Source organism: Malurus melanocephalus, unplaced genomic scaffold (genome assembly GCF_030028575.1).
Source record: "Malurus melanocephalus ecotype Western Australia unplaced genomic scaffold, MMel_1.1 scaffold_269, whole genome shotgun sequence".
In the NCBI taxonomy this organism is placed as follows: domain Eukaryota; kingdom Metazoa; phylum Chordata; class Aves; order Passeriformes; family Maluridae; genus Malurus; species Malurus melanocephalus.
Genome location: NW_026623501.1, coordinates 873,258 through 878,929, shown reverse-complemented (window position 1 = coordinate 878,929; position 5,672 = coordinate 873,258).

Below are 5,672 nucleotides of genomic sequence, written 5' to 3'. Positions count from 1 at the left end.
CAGCTCTGCAGAGCCGGTCCCCGCCTCTGCCTCTCGCTGTCACACTGGGGCTGCACTGAAAAGACTTGAATTGAACGGCCCGAAGTTGTGTCAGGGAGTGTGTGTGTGTGTGTGTGTGTGTGGAGGGGGGTTAGGCTGGATGTTAGAAAAATATCCACTGCAACAGCAGGGACATGTCCAGCTCTCCTGCCCAGGCTGGCGATGCTTCCATCTCCCCTCCGGAAAGATGAGAACTCATTTGTCCTTTTTGCTGTGAAGAACGTGTRCTTCCAGTATCTCAGCTTTGCGAGCCCAGGGTGGGGGTCCTGGCATCCCCCTCCTGGCACCTGGTTCATTTTGGTCCTCGCTTTGCAGCTCGGGAGCCCACACAAAGCTTGTGGCCAAGTCCAAGGATGATCTTTGCAGCAAATAGGAGAGCGGGAGATGCAGYTCCCTCTCATCCTTTGCTGCAGAGCAGCTTCCCAGTAATTTAGTGAACTGCTATTCTTGTTTCAATAACAAGAATTAGAGACCCTCCAGGCAAACTCTGAAAGTGTTATAACAGCAGAAAACACTGACGTCTGCCATTTCTGTGCTTATCGCCCAGCTCCCAGGAAGGCGGGAATGCCATGTTTTTTTTAGGCTATAAATCCTTTAACCCTGCATGATCTATCTTTGTTAGTGCAGTGCCCTAATCCCAGCTGGAGCCTTTGTACACCACTGTAACACAAATATTTATTAGCTGGCTCAGCCTTCAGGGCCTTCACCTCAATGGCATGGCTGTTTTGGGGAGCAGCATCATCGTTTCTGAAGGCTGGATGTCYTGTGCCATCTTTAAGGTGGCAAAAACTGTGGGGTGGTGGATTAGTTCCTCCAGCATAGTCATAAACCACTTTGAACYGTGTGGCTCTTAATGGCCTGGGATTTCTAGRCACTAGTACAGCAAAATAAAAACARTATTTACATRAGAGTGGGAAAAATCCTCTCTGAAAATGGATCTTTTGACAAGGTTGTTCCACACTGTTCTCTAAGACAGATCTATAAGAAATGCTTGGAAGTACTGGAGATCCTGGGCAATGCTTTCATCCTCCTGTATTTTCAGACACCAAGCTCACAAACTCCATATTTTTAAATTGCTTTTTATTGAAATGTAATACATTAGCAAACCCTAACTAGTCGKTATACACTATGAACATATTGGCATATACCACATAACTACAATACAGTGTTATACTTACATCAAAACATGTCAACAAGTTCTGCTGCTGGCAAGCTACACTTCCACAGGGGCTGTAAAGCTCTGGCTGYAGGGAGGGCACTGTGTGTCCCTGTGTCCCTGCAGCATCCCCAGACCCCTGGCAGCTGCTGGCGTGTYCAGGTAACCTGGTCACACCGGTGTGACCCACCTGGCAGCAAGCCAGCTCCAACAGACGTTTCATTTTACACGCACGCAAATTGAGTTTTTGTTGTTTGCTGCAGTCTCCTGCRCCCAAAGGCCGGGGTGTTCCCTCTCTGCTGGGATAAAATGATCCCATTTTGGTGGATTCAATGCATAGWTAGCCATGGCCTCGAGCAGGTGACCCTGGACAGGCACGGTCATACAGAGAAGCTTTTAGTATTTAACATCTACTTGCAAACTGCAGCAGGGCTGATGGGACAAGCAGAAGAGTGATGCTACCACTCAATTTGCTCTGCAAGGTTATTCCCCTTTACAGGAGTGGTGCGACAGACCTTACCAGAGCTGGGAGTTAAGCCTAGGCATACAGGCTGGGAAAGGTCTGTCTGCTGATGTGGTGGCATGAGGAAAGCTTCTCGTTCATGTAGCATCTTCCAGCACAAGCAGAAAGCGACAGGCTGGGGCGCTGGGAGCTCATGAACCTGCACCAGGAGCTCTGCTTCAGCAGCCCCAAACACTCTATAAACACTCTTCTCTTAACAGCAGCAAGGAACAAGTTTACTYTCAAGCCCAGACTCTCCGTGCTGGAGCATGGGAGGGCTGCTGAGCTGTTTTCTGTATGATCCTCCCTTCCAGCACAGCCCAGGTCTGTGGGAAGGCTGCAGGCAGCTACAGCTCTTACTGCCCGAGACATTCTGAGGGTGTTACAGACACAGGCATGGGGGATCCACACCAAATCTAATGATCCATGCCTTAACACAGCCCAGCAGAGCTGCTCTGCTGGGAATTAATGGCTCTTGTCCCCCYGAGGGGTTTGGGCAGCTGAAGATCAAGTCAGAGCCAAGCAAAGGCAAGCCCCAGAGTATGTGAGAAGCAGCAAGAAAAAAACAAAAAAAGGCAAACGCCACATAAATGCACACAGCTGAGCTCAGGGAAAAGAATAAAAGCTCCTGGCTCCTGAGGGGCTTGTTGATATAAGTGAAGAAAGGAATATCCCAGCAGGAGTGAGGGAGCCTTCAAACGCAYGTCCATCTGATTACTGGGCTGCAAAACCCCAGTCCCAGCTGTGTGACACTAGCTGATGTTAACACCTCAGCCTTGCATTGAAATCATTCTAAGTAGCTTTAACTTTCAATAAAACATTATGTAGTACTTACTTTGCAGGAATATTAATATTTAATTATTAACTCCTTAGGAAAGAGATTTTTTTTTTTTGGGCAACACTATACCACAGGGCCCCAAGCCCAGACACCTGGACATTATTGCCGTAAGAAAAAAAAAAAAATCAGATGTTATTGCACAACCTACACATCCATTTCTGTTCAGGTGAACACCTCCATGAGGCTACTGGGCAGAGGAGCAAAAGGATGCTCCATTCAGGGATCCAGAGAATGAGCATCCCACAACAGTCCGGGGTGCACACACCGTGCTTTGGCTGAGCACAGCCTGCCAGGAACCTCTGTGCTCCCWCAGACCTGACTCTGGTTTGGAGTGAGGAATGCCCTTGAGGAGAGGGCTGGCATGGTGATGGCACAGCGAGGAGATGGTGCAGTGATGAAGAAGATGCTGCAGAACAGGTGGAACAGAACAGAACAGCATTGCCTGCAGAACAGGTCCTTCACCCAGCTCTCCAGAGGAGGAGGAAGCCAGCAGTAATTGAGGGAGTGGAAGGGTAGAGATTAATTGGGAGAATTAAGAGTGTCTGGGAATGTTGCAGGCTTTTAAAAAGACTAGGTTAATGAAAGGATCAATCAACTGACAGGTAACAAGGTGTCAATTAGTGGTGTTTTGCAAGGCTCTGCGAGCGGATTTCATTCCCCACAAAGCACTTCACAAGCACCAGGTAGACCTGGCAGACCCTTGTGAAGTTGGGGGTTTTGGTCAAGATCTCAGGACATCACAGTTTGGGGGTTACAAAGCATCATGGCCCTACATCAGGAGCAAAATTCCATCTGGAGCCCGCTCTTTCACTGCATCCAGTAAGGAAGGGAGAGGGAGTACTGCTTTTTCTCTTAATTATTTCAAACACATGGGAAAAATGCAGAAATGAGCACCAACATACTGAAGTCTACCTCTCCCCTCATTTCCCCTCAATCTGTTTAGCTGGAGCATCTTTCCCTCCACTGCTCAGCAGTTTCCACCCAGTGTGCCAGAGCTGAGGCTGCCCTGTGGTGCAGCAAGTCTAGCAGGGGAAGGAAAAAGTGAAGATATCTTTAAATATAACAAGACATATGCAAGCTGTCATGACACATCACACACTCTTCTGCACCGCTCAGGCTGGAAAATTAGGTYAAGTATGGCTGGGTAACACAGGGTGAAAAAGGAGCAAAAGCTTTACTCGGGAATTTGAAGGTGTCTCCTGAGCTCTCCTGCCCTTCTCTGCCCACCCTGCAGGGCTGGCAGCAGCCCTGTAGAATTTGCCCCACTGTGCCTCAGCTTGTGAGCTGCTGTGCTATTTTCTATGCTGTAAAAAACAAATGACTATTAGCTAAGCAAAATAACAAATATTTTTAATAATTAGGTCAACTCACTTGCCAGTAATCAGGCTGCAGAGCTGCCTGAACTTCAGCTCAACCCTGGTGCCTTCATCCTTCAGCTCATGACGTGACTGTGGCATTACCTCAGACCTAAATTGGACTKAAAAAGTCCTGGAGCCTCGGCATGACCAATGCTTCCCACAGAATTCCCTCTGCTTTCCAGTAGCTGGTAAAAAGCACTGGGCTCTCCCAAGCCTTTGCACTATTTTACATGAGTGTGTTTAAAAAAAACAGAAGATGTGTGAAAGKTTCATAACAAGTCCTAGACATGTTTATTAAACCATTCTTGGCAATTCTTTGGCTAATGTAGGATACCTGGCTACTCCTATAGCATCCTCAGGTGCCAGGGCAAGCATCCTAGAGCAAAGGGACAGTGCAGATCCCAACACGAGCTCACTGGAGGGAGCAGTTGTGAGAGTCATTAGATAAATTTTAACATGCTTCAAATTTAATATTTAATGTTGTATTATAGGTAAAAACCACACTTACAGACTGGTTTTTTACTGGCAAATATCCTCTAAGAACACAAGCAAACCTTGATTTTACAAATGTCTTATGGGAACATGCAAAACTTTCATAGGAGAGGAAGCCAGGAAAGGGATTGGGGTTTAAATAGTTTAGGAAAACACTTGGAGATAAAAGCTTTTTTTATATATGTAGAAGTCATAAACTGAATGTTTTTCTGTTAATAAAGSACTTGTTTTTTAACCTTAAAAATTATTTTCCAAGTTACTGGCACTGACAGTCCTTGGTAGGTTGCTGTATATTTTACTTCTGTGAAATGACTCAACCACACACAGCACCACTGCAGCAGAACAAGAACAACGATGCTCATCAAGCTTTTTTTATATACTGATTAATATTAAAAGGAAAACCTCAAACTTACCAGCACAGCCCAGAAAAAAGCASCCATGTCACTGTGGTGCCTCCTTCCCATCCTAAATATGACTAAGTGGGGGAACGCCTGGTTGAGCACGTCCCGGCGCGTACRTAGCTTGAACAAGCTTTTAATTTTTCCAGTGTTGCAACATTTCCCAAATCCAGGATGTCATTTAAAAATGCCAGCTCCCCTATCCAAGATGCTACAGCACAAATCCATTTTTACAACGCTGTGATAGAGTCTGATCTCCACAGAGGCAAACCTGCCCTGCCCCTGCTTAAAACCAAGATGTTCYGTTAGAAATAAGGAGATTTAACAAAATACAAATTACATTATTTTTTTGCCTTTGGGGGCTTTGTGCTTTCTGATTTTTAAATTTAACTTCCATGCCTCTTCTCACTTTTCTGTATATTCTGGCACACGCCTGGTGCAAACAGGCTCAGTTGGAGCTGAGAAATSGTCAGTTTTGATTTTGTGCTGAAACTGTGCTCTAGTGACATTTGTGGTGGCCTTGGAGGAAATCCCCGTATATGAATGGGGCAATCCCTACAAAAAGGATTTACTTAAGAGCATCAGCACCCCACACAGTGCTACAAGAGCCTGTCTCACCCAAAACTCCACCACAGCAGCTCTGTGCTGGTCAGAGACACCAAGACATGTTTGCATTTAACCAGGAACGCCCAGGTTTCTGTGGGTTTATTGTAACCTGACTGCCCTCYACGGATAAAAACAAGCCCTGTAACATCCTTGAGAGACGGTGATTTTCCTCTCAGGCATTTGCATGTGCAAGGTGCCGCTCCCACGTGTCTCTGCTGTGATCTTGCAGATRTATCTACCAAAACAGGGGTTGCTCAACCAGCTCTTCTGCTGCCCCTGAGCC